Source organism: Danio rerio, chromosome 21 (genome assembly GCF_049306965.1).
Source record: "Danio rerio strain Tuebingen ecotype United States chromosome 21, GRCz12tu, whole genome shotgun sequence".
NCBI classification, from domain to species: domain Eukaryota; kingdom Metazoa; phylum Chordata; class Actinopteri; order Cypriniformes; family Danionidae; genus Danio; species Danio rerio.
In genome coordinates, this window is record NC_133196.1 from 9870610 (window position 1) to 9886424 (window position 15815).

General features: G+C 31.4%; 1 long non-coding RNA gene across 3 annotated transcripts; it reads left to right on the forward strand.

Annotated features, from left to right (window-relative positions):
- The first annotated feature begins 2374 nt into the window (after nucleotides 1-2374).
- Nucleotides 2375-5402, forward strand: LOC101884869 (uncharacterized). 3 transcript variants are annotated; one of them, XR_222849.5, is made up of 7 exons: nucleotides 2375-2403; nucleotides 3194-3250; nucleotides 3425-3492; nucleotides 3596-3668; nucleotides 3836-3990; nucleotides 4132-4224; nucleotides 4724-5402. It is a non-coding gene; the product is annotated as an uncharacterized lncRNA (long non-coding RNA). The 3 variants fall into 3 exon arrangements; XR_012397161.1 differs by having other exon boundaries at nucleotides 3605-3668; XR_012397160.1 differs by lacking the exon at nucleotides 4724-5402 and adding an exon at nucleotides 4670-4687.
- The last annotated feature ends 10413 nt before the right edge of the window (nucleotides 5403-15815 follow it).

Consider the following 15815-nt stretch of genomic DNA (forward strand, 5'->3'; position numbering starts at 1 on the left):
GTCAGAAAAGCAATTAGCTTAAAATGGTGTTTAAAAATGTTAAATCTGCTTTTATTCTAGCCAAAACAAAACAAATAAGACTTTCTCCAAAAGAAAAAAATATTATCAGACATACTGTGAAATTTCCTTGCTCTGTTAAACATCATTTGGGAAATATTTAAAAAAGAAATAAAAAAATCAAAGGGGGGCTAATAATTGTGACTTCAAATATATATATATATATATATATATATATATATATATATATATATATATATATATATATATACACACACACACACATATATGTGTATATATATATATATATATATATATATATACATATATATACATATACATACAAATATATATTTTGTTTTATTATTAAGAATGTTTAAATAAAAAAAAAATTCTTTTACACGTCTGTAGGGTTTTACTCTCACTGAAGTTTATTTATAAATATTTTGGTGTTTATCTTAATAAAATGAAGTTTTTAATGTATGCTTTTTGTCACATTTTCGTTACATGTGTAAAGTATAATCATTTTACTTTTCCGTGTGTGTGTGTGTGTGTGTGTGTGTGTGTGTGTGTGTGTGTGTGTGTGTGTGTGTGTGTGTGTGTGTGTGTGTGTGTGTGTGTGTGTGTGCGTGCGTGGGTGCGTGCGTGGGTGCGTGCGTGCATGCGTGCATGCGTGTGTGTGCGTGTCATTGTTTTTATGTTTCAAGTTCTACTTTATTTGTAGTTTTAATGTTACTTTTCCATTATTTTATAATCATGAATAAATATGTGCATTAAAATGTGCATTATATAAATACAAAGAAGGCTTAAATTACACTTCTGTGTTTTTTTTTTTTTACTCCTAATGAATTTTATAATTATGTTATTGTTTATTTTCTTTTCCTAATAAAAGGTATGCTTTTTAATGTTATGCTTTTTTTTTTTTTGCTTTTTGTCACATTTTCCTTACATGTGTAAAGTATAATCATTAAAATGTTTCTTTATGTGTGGTTTCTTTTTATATTTCACATTCTACTTTATATGTAGCTTTAATGCTACTTTCACATTACCTTATTATTATGATTAATAGTTCCTGAATAACCACATTTTTTCTATGCTTTTGCAGGTGGGCAGACAATGAATGGTCACAGGTACAGGTAAGTTCAAAATGTGCACTATATATGTATATTATTATTGATTATTATTTTATGAAGCCTTAATAGGACATTTTCATCATTTTGGTTTTAGTTAACTAATTTTGCTCTATCATTTTATTTCGATTCTATTTGTATTTCAGTTTCAATTCTAGTAACTGCAATATTAATATTCATTTCTTTCACCTAAGATGTTTACCTTTTTTAATTTCTGCTTTTTTATATGTGCCCAAAAACCTTTTTAGCCAGGTCATGTGAGGTTGTGTGTTAGAAAAACATACTACACTAATCACGCTAATGCGAAGTTGGAAATTTGGATTTGCTTTGTGAGAAAACACTGAGCCCAGCTGGAGATTTTCTTTCACAAATCGAGACAATCCAAAAACCTTTCCTAAGTGATTCCCTGCTGCTGTTTTCCACCAGTGTGTATAATGAGCTGCTGAGATCTTTACTCCTGCTGAGTTCAGCAATCACACAGTCCTTTTGCATTAGTCATTAGAGGCTGCGTTTCTTTATACTTACTAAACCAACAACTGCAGTACTTGTTTTTGTGAACTTTGCTGCAACCTGTTGACCAAAAACTAACCTCTGAATCATCATCATATTCTAAAAATAGTCTGTTTTGAATTGAATAAAGCATACACAGACAGAAAGCAGGATGATTAGCTTGTTGTTGTTTTGGGTTTATTTTGCTGGTGAACTGCCAGTTGCTGTGATGTTAAGATGGTTTTGTATGCACTGTGAGAAATTTGTTAATGTTCTGAAACACACTCTGCTAAGCTTCTTACATTAAAGTATTCATTTGGGGAAAAGAATGACTCAACATTTACTCACATTCAAGTGATTCCAAGACTTTACGAGTTTTTCACTGCAAAAATGCTTTTCTTACTTAGTTTTTGTCCTGCACTCTAAAAAATAACTCAAGCGATCTGTTACCACTACAGAGTTTAATACATTGTTGTAACTTAAAAATTCTATATTGCTGATTATATTAAAACTTTTAAATTGCCAGAGTAATTTTATTAAGTTTACACAACAGGAAAATATTGATAATTACATCAACTTAAAAAAGAGGGTAATTTAAAGATAAATATATCTGTCAATTAGTTTAAAACAATATTTAACTTATAACAACCCAAAAAAATTGCGTTGATAACTCAATTTTTCCACACCAATGGAGTTCTGGATTTCAAAGCTCCTCCCTCACTGAACGATAAAGAGGCATGTCCGGACAAGTTTTAAGCAGACCATTTGGCACAAAGGATACTTTAAGGTGAGATATCTGGGTTTTATATCATTTCCAAATCAATATTCTACATTCCATTAGTGTTGGCTACTCCTGGTAAATTATAGTTGATGTTGGCAGTGTTTTTTGACTAGAAAATAGTAGATAAGAAAGTAAAAACACATACGGTAAGCCAGAAAGGCAATTTAGTATATATGTCAAAATAACAAAGTTTATATAGTAGATGCTTTTTTCATATATAGTATTGCTTTATCCTGCATGTTTTATGTTAGTTACCCTAGCAGAAATATATATTCTGGAGCTTGCACACAGTTGTTATCCAACCTGAAATTTGTATTTTATTCCTCCTGTTCTTATGGAAAATATTACATTTATCTACTGATTGCTAAGATTTTCATACAAAGTTCATGCAACTGTATTACAACTTTCTAGGCTGATCTGTATTTTAGATATAAGTAGGCTTGTATATAAAACAGGTTGGGGGTGCAAAATGTGTAAATTTGAAACATCAACATAAATAGTTTTGCTAAAACATTACAGACTACACCATGGTAATTGTGCATGGGCAACCATTTCCTTGCCTCTGTCAAGATTGTTTGTGTTTTTTCAGAACATGGGGCAGCCTTAGATCACATTTATCAAGACATCAAACTTAGAAAACCTCCAGATTTGCAGAAAGTTTTTATTTTACTTGTCCTTGTTGCAATGCCATGACAATTTCCATAGAAATAAAAAAAAAAAAACACGAAACTGTCATCTGTGTATTTCAGAACTGCAATTTCAGAACTAACATGTATGGTACATTTGCTTCCCACAGAAGCCGAAAACATACTCCTCACTCATTGCATGACTTCAAGGCAGACATAATAAAAAGGTATGTATGTTCATTCAATGCAGATCAACACAGTGATGTGGATGGTCAAAGTGGGGAGCTGTCTGATGAAGGTCAAGATGACAATAATGATGTGACAGACCTGCCAAACTGCATAGAAAAAAAAATGGCTTTGTTGTTTCTAAAACTGGAGAGCACTTTTAATGTATCTTACAGGTGTATAGAAGAGGTTGTTAAAGAGTTAAATTTTATATCTTGATCAGCATCTGGACCCATCATCAAAGGTATTTTACAGTCCTGCTTGGGTTGTAAAGCCCATCTTACAGTCCACAAATCTGTCTAATGTAAACCTTTTGCATGAAGTAACAAAAATAAACAATTTTCAAGTTATTGCAGATAAAATGGGCAAGAAATAAGGGATATCTTGGAGCGCTGGCCTGCATTATCAGATGCAACACAGGTAAGTTTAGTTTTATTTTTAGTCTAGTTTCACAATTTTGCGAGAAAATCATCTTCAAGTTATTTATGCTAAAAACTTCTTACAACAATAACATATTACATGTTATTTGTTGTGTTACACATTGTATACAATTATTCCATTATTTAATTATTCTATTTTTTCTACAGATAAATGAAGAATTCAAGAGGATAACCACTGTAGGTCTTGAATCCACATTTATGGCCAAACTTGACAAATGCACCCAAAACTAATGGACCTGGCCTCATCCAGGGGAGGAGCTAAAGGGGAAATAATCGGAAGGATTAAGGATATGCTTCTTGAGGTATTGTAAATAATTTGTACACACTAGAATAGTTTAGATTTGTGTTAAATTGTCAGGTTGCCATCAGTTGTTTGTTCAGATAAAACTATATTCATTTACTGTAGGTACTTTATCTTGATATATATTTTTCTAATTAAACAGAACAATGCAGTTGAAGTATGGAGAGAAGTAGCCATTCACTGTCTTGTTGTCTATCTTGGAGAGAAAGAAGAGGATCTTTTTAAGGAGTTTGCTGTGAGTATTACAATGTTTTAAAATTAAAATTAAAATTAAATCTTCCCTTGACAGTGGAAACATACAAGACAAAATATATGCTCAATGACTGCTCTCTTTTAGTTTAATGTGTAGGTATATTACATTGTCCACACACACTGGGTTTACCTAGGTCTGTGTTATAATAACAATGTACTATTTAGTTCAATAAACAGATGTTGACAATAATGAGAAAGATTTGTAAAATGGGCATGACTGTTGCGTTTCACTTTTCCATTTAAATTACATTGTGAAACGAATTATTCTTATGATTGAGTGGCTGGGTGCATGACCATGTAAGGGGTAAAATAAAACAAAGTTTCCAGAGATTAACTGAAATCAAATGTAAGTAAAATAAAAAACTGAAGTAATTATAAATTTAATTATCTCTATCATGCTAATCTATTTTTTTATCTTGCTTTACAAGAATACACAAGAATCATTGATCATGCTAATCTATTTTTTCATCTTGCTTTACAAGAATACACAAGAATCATTGGTGATCTGTCAACTATGGAATTAAACCACAAGACGGGAACCATCATTGTTGAGGGAATCAGAATCCTGATTGGAATGGATATCTCAAGGTGTTGTGCTCTGCTAACGGGCATAATATATGCTCTGAATCTGAGCTACCCCAAGGAGCTTAAATATACTTGTTAAGTGTTTCAGAAGCTGTTTCTTGAACTTGATGGACTGAAGCCCAGTGCAAAAGTAATGCGTCTCAAGAACAGCATTTTCTGAAGCCTCTACTTATTTCAAAGTACATTTTGCTCTTTATGTTGCAACTATATTGTTTTGTATTTTGAAGTCCACATGCTGATCTTTTTATTTCATTTACATATGTTTGTTTAAAATAATACAAATGTTACATGTTTTACAATTAAGGTTAGCTAATAACAAGTAGTTTGTAAAATGTACAATTTATAAGTTAATAGTTAGCTTTAAGTGTATCAATGCCTATAACTCTTGTTTTGTTGGAATTCATTGTGATGGCATAGCTATGCATGCATGCACATTTTTGAAGGCAAAGCTGACGGGTCAGTTTGTTTATAATTTGTGAGACAGTACACATTTGTGTTTTGTAAACTTTGAGAAGTGCAATATTTAAAATAAAACACTGAAAACTGTGTTTCTAAATAAATAAAAAGTTACTGAAACTAAAATTGCTGTTGTTTAAAAATGTATTTCTTACAAGCACCTAAATTAACAATAATATGAAAACAAACAAAAAATTTAATTTCAGCTACTTAATTTTTTTGAGATTTTAAACTTGAAAACTAGCATGTATAATTATGGTAATTAAGTACATAACACTGGTTTTTGTTTAAATGTTAATAAAAAAGCTAGTTGGAACAACTTAATTTTTTAAGTACTCAACTTAAAAAAATTGAGGTTATGCTATGTAAAAATACCTCTGATTGAAGAGGTAAAGGTAATTTGGCTAACATAATAAAGTTTGCTGTCTGAACTTCATTTTGTTAGATGTTGCCGTAACTTGAAAATATTGATGCAAACTGTTGCGTTGATTTTTTTTGTTTGGTCTAAGCAATATTTTTTAGAGTAGTCCAAATATCTACAAATTCCTAAATCAAGAAGCATTTTCTAGACAAGCAATGATTATTGCCTTGTTTTAAGAAATAATATGTCAAAATCAAGTGAGTTTTTCCTTAAAACAAGCAAAATAATCTGTATTATCTTGTTTTTCCTTTTGACATAATGTTATTTTGCTTACCCCATTGCTTGTTTTAAGGAAGAACTCACTTGATTTTGACACATTATTTCTTAAAACAAGAAAATATTTATTGCTTTTCTAGAAACTGCTTCTTGATTTTGACTTTTTAGATGTTTCGACTAGAAACAAGAGGAAAGCTGTAAGAAAAGTATTTTAGCAGCGTTACCATTGAACATACATGTATACAGTATTTTAAAGAATTTTTAAGAAAAAATGACAATAAAAGTCGATGTATGTCTTCTTTTGTATTCAACTTTTTGAATTCACAATTTTGTTTGTCGGTACATAATTGAAAGTGTTTTTGCTGATTCTTTGTAATTTGTTGATAAATTTAATCATAAGGATAACTACCCAGTCATTTAATATGTCAAAAAAATCTGTCATTTTTTTACTCTACTAATATTCTAATATACTTATTTTGTGTGAAGTATATGGACAAACCCAACTGTTGTGTGTTAAATTTCTAAAATTAATTTTCAACCCAAAGGTTTGGTTTGTTTATACATATTTTTAGTATTTTGGTATTATTACACACGCACACATGCATATATATATATATATATATATATATATATATATATATATATATATATATATATATATATATATATATATATATATAATAAATTAATTTATATATATATATATATATATATATATATATATATATATATATATATATATATATATATATATATATATATATATATATATATATATATATATATATTAATGGTGAGCCGTTAACGTGCTGACTTCCAAAAAATATGATCCATGATTACCATTTTAATATACAATAAAAGACAAAAGTTACCTTATTTTTGAGGTAATATGATATTAAATATGAAATATTAAATGTGTCTATGGCCAAGTTCATCCAAACCTAATATTCATCCAATATAGGACAAATAAGATTCATCAAAAACACTTGTCTGTCTGTGACAGTCAGTTGTTTGTTATTCATTACACGATCTGTTTACTAGAGGACCTTTTCACACTGTTTTGTTCTCTGAGCCAGGAATAATCAGTACATTTGTGGAAATAGCCAAATATACATCATATGGGTCCAAATGACATATTTTTATTTTTGTTAAAGATGATTAGGTTATTAAGTTAAGATCCTGTTTCATGAAGATACTTTTTAAAATTGTAAATGTCAAAACATTGCTAAGAGCTTAATTTAGACAACTTTAAAGGCGATTTTCCCAGTATCTATATATATTGTATGTCCCCTCAGATTTTCAAAATCTATATCTCAACCAAATATTATCCAAAAATATTGTACTAGTATTGTCCTAACAAATCATACATTAATAGAAAGATTATTTATTCAACCTTCACAATGTTTAAATCCAATATTTCCACAAATATGGTCCATGATCACCATTTTATATGCAATACAAGACTAAAGTCACCTTATTTTTAAGGTATTATGATATGAAAGGTCAATTGTAAGTTCATCCAAACCTGATATTCATCCAATATAGGACAAATAAGATTGATCAAAAACACTTGTCTATCTGTTACAGTCAGTTTTTGTGTTTCATCACACGATGTTTACTACAGGAATTTTTCACACTGTTTTGTTCTCTGAGCCAGGAATAATCAGTACATTTGTGGAAATAGCCAAAGATACATCATAAAAACTTAATTTAGACAACTTTAAAGACGATTTCCCAGTATTCATATATGTTTTGTTCCCGTAGATTTTCAAAAACTCAACCAAATATTATACAAAAATATTATACTATTGTCCTAACAAATCATACATTAATAGAAAGATTATTTATCCAGCATTCAGAATGTTTAAATCCAATATTTCCAAAAATATGATCCATGATCGCCATTTTAATATGCAATAAAAGACTAACGTCACCTTATTTTTAAGGTATTATGATATGAAAATCAAATCGTTCATCTAAACTTAATATTCATCCAAATTTAGGAAAAAAAAGTTTATCAAAAATACTGTCTGTCCCCCTGCACAGGCAGTCAGTTATCTGTGATTCATCGCACGTTCTGTTTACTAGAGGAAATTTTCACACTGTTTTGTTCTCTGAGCCAGGAATAATCTGTAAATGCGTGTGCACATTTCACCGGATGCTGATGGCCTGTTTTCGAGGTTGTGACATGGTGTGTGTGTGTCACTGCTGGCCTTGAGATATACAGACAGAGATTTCTCACACTCATTCACATCTATTACAAAGCTTAAATGCAGCCTCGTAAGCTAAGAACATCATCTGCAAGAGGATTGTCCAGGCAAATCCATGAAGTTGAACGGTGTCAATGCAAACATATTTAGCCCCGTGCTGAACTTCTTAACAGCTTGTTTCAGCGACTGAAGCTGACAGAGACTTTATATCACACAATTCTGACTTTTATTCCTTGTTTTGTTGAGTTCACATCTTGACTTCTTTCCCAAAATTCTCAGGAAAATATTTGAAGCTGTACTTCACTCAATTAAAAATGCATCTTTCATTACAGTTTAATGTTATTTGTTTTATTTTTCAAGTTATATATTTTAAGTTTAAATATAAGTTTAAATTAAATATAAATGATTTTGATTTAGAGCTCTACTAAGAAATATAATATAAAATGTAACTCACACAGGCATGTGTTATATTAGTTAAAATAGACAGTTTGTTTTCTTATAAACTTTATCTGTGTTCATGTTTGAGTTGTCTTCTGTGATTTATGTCCAAAATTACATTTTTTTTTATAAAATATTGGCCATCACCATCAACGAGGGAAGTGTGTAAAGAAAGCACCCCGTTTAGGGCTGTTCCAGCCTGATCTCACGAGAAAACGTAAATATTTTAAGTATTTTAAGTTTTGCCAGTTTAGTGGCTAATTCGTAAGAATTTGTACGAGTGCAGTCATATGAAAATATACGATTTTAAAAAGGAGGCGTGGCACCTAACCCCAACCGTCATTGGGTGATGAGCAAATCGTACTAAATTGTACGAATTAGATCATTCGAATTCATACGAATTAGCCACTAAATCAAAATGTTACGAGTTGCCATGAGATTGTGTTGGCTGTTTATGTTTTGAGCTCAGAATTAAAAGGTCGACTGACAGTGCTGCCTCCTGCCTGCTTATTTTGCCAGATTGCTGACACTCAGGGTTGTGCGGTGTATGGGAGTGTTCTCCTTGCTAACATGCTGTTAAGCGTAAAGTTATGCGTCATACATACTAGCACCCTGCTAGATTAATTAAACAGTTTAGTTATGTTATACTGTAGCTCCAGTTGCCCAAGTACAGCAGTCATTACAATATGCTTTGTACTTTCGTGGACTTAAAAAAAATGGTTCAAGGCAAATTATTTATTTTAAATTGATGTAAGTAAAGAAATTTAGCCTATTTTTTATTGGATGAATGAACATTTTATGGCAATTGTTGTTTTGATTAAAGCTACATCTTCTTGTTTAGAACAAAAGGAGAGTTTAAGTTACTTGACTTTCTTTAACAAGACAAATATGCTTTGTACAAGGTAATATAAAATTGTTCTCATGATAGAAAATATTGTTTTTAGGCAAAATATCTATTTTTTATTGGGTCAAGTGATAAAATTTAGATGTGAACCATTACCCTCATTTTTTTACTAGATAAAGCTTATTTGTATAAACTCACAATCACAATAATGCAGAATTATGACACATAAACAATATAATTAGATAATTTGGACCTCAAAATTTAATATTTTTTAAAAGACTTTTTAAAGATGCACTCAGTATTTACTCTCCCTCAAGTGGTTTCAAACCTTTACAAATGTCTTTGTTCTGCTGAACATAAAAGAAGATACAGTGGGGGAAATAAGTACTGAACATGTCATGTTTTTCCAGGGAATAATATGACATGGACTTGAACCAGATTTTGGTTAAAAATCCAAACATTAAAACAAAACAAACACAGACAAATATGTAATAACATTGAAATGACACAAAAAAGTACTGAACTACTAAAATGTATTTGATACTTTATATAATATTCTTGGTGACGGCAGGTTAAATACTCCTCTCATATAGAGAATGAAGTCACATGCATTGCTCAGGTGTGAGTTTTTTCAACAGAGTGTAAAAATCTTGATGGTTCTGTGGGTCTTGTCCACCAAATCTGATCTTTATTTTGTAATTTCTATTGGATTCAAGTCAGGTGATTGACTTGATTTACTTTCTCTGAAAGCATTTGAGAGTCTCTTTGGCTGTGTATTGGATCATTGTCTTGCTGAAATGTCCACCCTGGTTTCATCCTCATCATCCTGCTAATGTAGATATTGGACTGAAGCAGCTAATATTCATTTACAATGAAGAAGGGCAGAGGATTGCTGAATAACTACTGAGAGATTTCAGCTGCAGTCTGGGCTTTCACTGCTTTTCTACACTTTCCTTTTTTCATGTGTTCAATACTTTTCCCCTGTGTCATTTCATTTTGTTACACATAACTTAATCTGTAAACAAATTAAATTTGTTTTCTTTGTACATATGGATTTCTTTGTGTGTTTCCAACATCCGGGGACAATTTCAAGTCAACAACACCTTTAGAAATATGTTTTCTGAGAAAAATGGTGACATGGTCAGTCTTATTTTCCCCGTTGTATTTTGAAGAATGTTGGAAACCTGTAACCACTGACATCTGTTGAAGGGAAAAAATACTATGAAAGTCAATGGCTACAGGTTTCCAAAGTTTTTAAACTAGCTTCTTTTTTGTTTAACAGAAAAAAGAAACTCACAAAGGCTTGAAACAAGTAAAGGGTAAATAATACATTTTTACTTTTAAATCTTGACAGGTTTGCGCACTTCTATAGTTTAAACCTGGGGTGGCCAACCCTGTTCCTGGAGAGCAACCTTCCTGCAGATTTTAGCTGCTACCCATATCAAACACACCTGAACCAATTAATTAGGACCTGAACACCACGTGATAATTACAGGCAGGTGTGTTTGATATGGGTTGCAACTGAAATCTGCAGGAAGGTGGCTCTCCAGGAACAGGGTAGGCCACCCCTGCTTTAAACAGTACCATGGTTTTAGAAAAATTGTGCAAATTATAAATATAAAAATTATGTACATTATACTACAAAGTATAATGTACACAATGTTATGATTAAGATGTTTTTTTGTAAACCATAACAGTCTGAAATTATATGAGGGTGAAGAAATGATGATAAAACATTCACTTTTACTCAATATACAGAGTCTGAGATGTGCTTTGGAGGTTTTCCTTGACCTGTAAATGTGTGTGTGGCTCTTCTCGTAAGACCTCTCTGTTTTCTCAATGATAGGCTTGTGAGATAGTGTGATATTTGTGTCTTTATCTGCAGTGTTCTGTTCTCTGTTCTTTATACAGTAGCATGACTTTTAGATCTAAAGCCTGACTGGTGTTTCAACTGAACAAATAAATTGAAATGATTGGGAGTTGCAGATAAACCACATCTCCACACACTGTTTTCTTTCATATTTTATGTGTATGGTCAATATACGTATTGTAAGTTACAGGCTGAGGTTGGAGTGTTTTTTTCTTTTGTTTGCTTGTTTTTGTAAGTTTATGTCCGTTAAACCTGGAACTTGTGTCCAGGTCTAGTCAATAGGGCTGGGTGATATGGCAAAAATGTGATCTTGATTAATTCTTTTCAAAGTTGAACAATAACGATATATATTTTGATATCAGTTATTGATGCCTCCAAAATTAAGAGAGTATGCCAACAATGTCTGATGCCACAAAATGTGAGTGGGTCCATTAAATAGCATAACCTATTTTTGGTGGCCGATCATTTTTGGCGGTCAAAAATTCAATGCATCTATATCAAAACACTTCTAGATTCCCATTGTTGTACATTTCTGCAGAGATGGGAAGTAACGAAGTACATATACTTACTGTACTTATTTATCTGGTATCTACACGTTTTTCTGACAACTTTTTACTTTTACTCCTTACATTTTTACACAAATATCTGTACTTATTACTCCTTACATTTTAAAATCAGGCTTGTTACTTTCATTTTCATGTGCTTTGTGGTGCGATCTATATTATTTCTTGTCATTGCACAATTTAAACGCCTTATTGATTCAGTCAGTTTATTCTTTGTCATTGCGCGGCTATTTCAACCCCTAAAAGTGAGAACGGCTCAACGGTTCAACCTCTAAAACCATGAGAACGGCTTACGTACGTAGACGAGACAGAGGGAATCTGCAATTATTGTCATGTTTATACCGGGTAACAAGATGCGTTTTGGTCGATTGGATCACTTATAAAACCAGGGATGCATTTTTATTCAATTCTGGCATTAAGGTTAAAGTCTTTTGTTCACTTCTGACCATGTTGTACTGTACTTCTCTGATCTCTCAATCTATAGCGCGGGGAAAACCTATCAATCATGTGCTTTTTTGTCAACATTTTTAGAGTTAATACTAAAGCAATGCAATACCTATGAACACGCTATGCAATGAGATTTATTTCCTTTGTTTCCAACGAGTTTCATTTTTCCTAGTACAGAAATTAGTTTAATTTTTCCTAGCACAGAATTTATACTGTTTTGTAGTTTTAACATGTATATTAAATAGACTGTTGTCTTAATTTAAATTTGTTAAATAAATATTTTAGAACATCAAAACTATTATACTGGGTCATTTATGAATAATTCAATTCAATTAAATTCAGCTTTATTTGTATAGCGCTTTTACAATGTAGATTGTGTCAAAGCAGCTTCACATAAATGGTCATAGTAACAGGATCCGGGTAGTTCAGTTTTTAGTGTTTAAGTTCAGTTCAGTTTAGCTCAGTTCAGTGTGGTTTGAAGTCATTATTGAAAGTCCAAACACTAAAGAGCAAATTCATCGATGAGTAGCTTTTCAGATTCTGAACCATGCAAGCCAGTGGCGACAGCGGAGAGGGAAAAATAAAACTTCACCAATAGGAGAGTGAAGAAAAAAACCTTGAGAGAACCAGACTCTCCAGTCTTGTGCAGAGCTGCAGTCTCAACAATAAAAATGCAATGCAAAGGATCAGGAATTTATCATGTGAAAAAAGAAAAAAGTTGATGCAAAACTGTAGTAACAGCATTAATAACTGTTAAATAAAATATAAACAATACTCTGAAAACAAACAAATCGTATGAGCTGCAAGAGTGTTGCTGTTTAAAGAAAATAAAGCAGCTTTAGCATAATGCAAATAATATTTGTAGTCGAAAACATTCAGTTTTTATTTTATCAAAAGAAAAAAAAATATTTTGGACAAAATGTTAAATTTAAGACCTTGAATATGAATGGCAGCTGTTGTTCTTAACAGCTGTAAAGTTAAGTTTTGTGTCCAAGTGATGATACACAGGGCAACTTTTTGAGCAATGTTGTACAATTCTGTAAAGCAATGTTGATTGGCTACTTTGCTGCTGAAAATTGCCAACAAAAGTTTTAGAAAAAAATTTGAAATGTAAGTTGTTTTGTATAATGTTTACATGATGTGCAGTGTAGTTACTGTGAAACTAAAACAGGCATAGTAATTAATACTTTTTACTTACAGTAAATACTTCTTTCAGGCCGTGCTTCTTTACTTTTACTTGAGTACAAAAATGTAGTGCGTACTTCAACTTTTACCAGAGTGGTTTTAAACATGAGTACTTCTACTTGAGTAAAGGATGTGTGTACTTTTACCATTTCTGCTGTGCGATTAGCTCTTAGATCAAGAGAAAACAGAGCTCATCATTGTTATCGCAATGAGCTCACGTAAATTTTATCGCAATTCGATATCATATTGTTTATCAGCCTAGCCCTACTATTCAATGACATATGAAACTTATTTGACAAAAAAAAAAAAGGTTCTAAATGTTTTTTTTTTTTTTTTTTCAAAGCGATGCTTTAAATGAAACATTTTTGGTTTATACACAGAATATTTTGATAAACAGTTCCTAAAAAATGCTGGTTTGATTTAACCCAATGCAGGGTCAAAATAGGACAAACCCAACAGTTTTGTTTTATTTATTTATTTAAAAAAAGGAATAATAATCATAATATTTAACCCATTTTGTAAAATAATATTTAATATTACTTTAATTTTAATAATCAAATTATTGACTGAAAATGTAACCTAACATCATCTTCAGTTCAACGAATGCAAAGTGCAAACTGGTGGATGATGTAATCCTGACGCGTGCTGATTTAAGTGGATAAAGTGGTCAAGGGTCCAAGTATCTGATTGGTTAGCGGCTATACTGGAAGTGGGCTTGAAGTGGATTTAAGGGGCTCAACAAATTGGATCTTCACATTAGGCAGGTTTGAGAAAACAGGATTGTAACTTGATGCATCATGCATTGTCACAGTCTGACAATGTAATATTTGCTTGATTTTCTTTCCTTTTTTTTGGGTCAGATTAAAGCTTTATATAAGACAAACTCTAACAAAAGCACTTTTCACTATTCATTATTTAAAAACGTAATGTTTTGTACACTAAAAATAATGCTTTGTTGTTATAGTTTTTAAAATATTTTTTTATGACATGCCAGCATTTTTTTGTGTATATTCTTCAGATATGTGACCACAAAGGTTCGTAAGGGTCATTTGTTTTAATTGATATTTATACATCATCTAAAAATTGAATAAATTAGCTTTACATTAATGTATGGTTTGTTAGGTACAATAGTGCGATATTTGGCCAAGATAACAACTAAAAATCTGGAATCTGAGGATGCAAAAATATATAAACATTGACAAAATTGTCTTTAAAATAATCTAAGTTCCTAGCAATCAATATTCCTTCCTTCATTTTTCTTCAGCTTAGTCCCTTTTTTTTTTACCAGGGGTAGCCACAGCGGAATGAACTGCCAACTATTCCGGCATATGTTTTACGCAGCGGATGCCAGCAATTCATATAACTAATCAGAAATCAAGTTTTGATATATTTACAGTAAAGCCTTTAAACCAGGGGTGTCAAACTCAATTCCTGGAGGGCCGCAGCTCTGCACAGTTTAGTTCCAACCCTAATCAAACACACCTGATCAAACTAATTGAGTGCTTTAGGCCTGTTTGATACCTACAGGAAGTTGTGTGGAAGCAGGGTTGGAACTAAACTCTGCAGGGCTGCGGCCCTCTAGGAATTGAGTTTGACAACCCTGCTTTACATGATATCTCCATGGAACAAGATCATTACTTAATGACTAAATGTTAATATTCTACAACTTTTTGGCATAAAAGAAATATTGTTTATTTTGAATTATACAATGTATTTTTGGCTAATTCCTACATGATTAACCATGGAAATTAACATTGGTTTTGTGGTTCAAAATACTGAAGAAATCCAAAAAAGTTCCAAACGCACAATAAATATCATTTTTCCCAAAAAAGGAAGAAATTCTAAAGAATCAGTGAAAAGTTATCAGTAAATCCATTTTAATTACCACACAAACTATAAACAGCATAAAGCCAGCACAAGAGCTTTATGGTCTACTTTGATCCACAAACACTGTAGTCAGCTGGAAAATGTTGGTTCATGTTGTCATGTAAAAACATATGAATCCACTTTGCATGCACTTCCAAAATATATGAACTCAAGCTTTAAATTATTTGATAAAACTATACCAGAGTTACTGTTTAGTTTACTGTGTTTACAAGTATTAAGGAGGCCTCCAGAGATGAAATTCTTGATTTGGCAATGATGTATAATGTTTTTTGACACATACTGTAACCAGACTGGTTCAACCAATCTGAGCAGACTAAGCTCTTGGAAATTGGGGTTTAGGTAAACTTAGATTCTTGAACAAACTACCTAACTTTTTTTTTTTTAACCAGAAAAACCGCTTGTGTATATATATATATATATATATATATATATCAGATATTAGATCTTTTATT